The sequence below is a fragment of the Cicer arietinum genome, chromosome 4 (assembly GCF_000331145.2).
Source record: "Cicer arietinum cultivar CDC Frontier isolate Library 1 chromosome 4, Cicar.CDCFrontier_v2.0, whole genome shotgun sequence".
NCBI lineage: Eukaryota > Viridiplantae > Streptophyta > Magnoliopsida > Fabales > Fabaceae > Cicer > Cicer arietinum.
In genome coordinates, this window is record NC_021163.2 from 54,539,183 (window position 1) to 54,541,562 (window position 2,380).

The following is a 2,380-nucleotide window of genomic DNA, read 5'->3' on the forward strand; positions in this document are numbered from 1 at the left end:
ATCAGATTGTCCAAATCTGGAGTTTTTCAAATTGCAGCCCATCCTCACGTTTGCAGCAATTTCCATCCTCACGAGGGTTTTCCATCCTCAGGCCAGAATTACTTTTTCCTTCTTTTTGCCTTAATGATTAATAACCTATTATCTTATATGAATACACTCAAGAGCACATGTTAGTCATTAACCACAATCATAATCTCTTAAGTAATTTTGTTATCATTAAAATCATTTGAGAGATTTTGTCTCAACAATCTCCCCCTTTTTGATGATGACAAAATTCTTTAGATTATGATTTTAAATAAGACAAAGATAAAATGTTTATGCTCCCCCTCAATTATATGTGTAATAATTTTTAAAACTAAAAATCATTACTCCCCCTAGATGTATGCCAAAGTGTTGAAATAACATGATTCTAATCATACAAATGACATCATGATAATTAGATAATAATTTAAAGAGTTGTTCAACAAAGCATAAACATGGGTTCATAAGCAACACAACAATACCACAACAGTTTTAACAACATGAACATAATCACTAAACAGAAAACATAACATAAAAACATATTCATTCTCCCCCTGAATTTGGCAGCAGCAAAAAGAAATAATAACAGATTTAATCTGAGGAGGCTGGGTCATCTGATGAGGATGAAGGAGGTGGAACATCAGAGGTTGGCTGGGCTGGTAGCTCAGGAGGAAGATCTCCAGGAGCAATAGTAGGAACCAAGTGTTTGGTAACCCATTCAAGAATGAGCCCAAATTGAACGGGACAATCGTATTTCTCATAATTCATTTGAGGCTCGCTACGTATGGTTGAAGCTTTTTGAATAATAATTGATGAATGAGAAAACTTGAATTTGGTGAGGTTAAAATATGAGTTAGAAACTTTTGTAGGGTGTTGTTTGATTTAACTTTGGAGATCGTGTGGTAGTTGAATTATTGTATAAATTTGATGTATTTTCTACTTTGTTTATATCCATCCTTGATATTGTTATATGATATTAAATATGATGAATTGTAATTGTTTGTGTTGTAATTGATGTGATGTGTGTGAATGATCTAGTATTATTATTTGTGAGTGAAAACTCAATATTGTTGGAGCTTGTGTATTATGATGATAAATTTTGAATGTAATTCTATGACTATGAAAATATGCAATAACGATGTGTATTTGTTGACTTATGATGTTATCACGTTGATGAATATCACGAAATACATATTGTGTTTAATTGAATAGTGATGAATTCGACATGTGCCGATGATGGTTAACTTAATGGGGTGAGGACCCTAAGTTAACAAGGAGAGAAAATAGATCTTATTTATTTGAAGTGGAGATTATCTTGTCATCATATAGGTAAGGCCTGACAAGCCTAATGATGTTGTGGAAGTATAATTGAATGAGCCTGACTGTGGCAGTCTACTGTTGAGCCTAAAGGCAAGATTAATGTTAGACCTTGGAGGTATTCGGGTGGGGAATTCCTAGGTGACTTGGAGGTAGCCCTCCAAATATCAAGAGCTACCATGGACCACCCTTGTGTGGAAGCATAGTACCAATTCTCATAACCAAGTACTTTAGAGTTAGAATGGTGTCAAAGAAAGAAGAGGAGTCTAAAGTATAAGAGCATGCATAACATTACTTGACTTGTGTGTTGACTTACCTAACGTTGTGGATTGTATCAATATTTTACCTTGATTGTTATTGTTATTTGTGGTTTGATATGATACGTTGTTCAATTACTGTTTTACGTGTTTGTGTTTAAGGTTTAGGGTCGGTGATCCATGCTCTGATATGTGATATTGGGCAGGAGTAGTTTGTTGTGTTCTATCGAGTTACAAACTAATTTTTATTTTGTAAACTCTATCGATCAATTGTGTTATATTCGATCTTTTATTCGAAGATAAATATTAACTGTCTCTAAGTTTTGAACATATTTTTATGTCAGAAATATTTGTTTAAAAAACCTCAGCAATATTCAATATTAAAGAATTTTTAATTAAGAAATTTTATTCAAAGGTCTTGTATAAGTGTGAGTGTGACGTATTGAGTCTAATATTTTAAAATAATTTTTTTTTATACTTTACTTTGGGACTGCTATGAATCTCTTTCAAAACTAGTGCATTTTACTTCTTTTTTTCAATTTAGATTTAGGGCATCACCATATGTTCATCAGTCTCCTGGTTTCGAAGATCAAAAGAAACAAACCATGTCTGTAAACTTATTAAAGCTTTGTATGGACTAAAACGTGACCCTATAACTTGGTATGTGATGACTCTTCATCATATGCATATTTTCCCACTATTTTAGTCTTATTTATCCTCAATCATTAGTTAAATTAAGGATTTATTTGATATATTTTGTTGATTTTTGTTCTTTGAGTTAATAA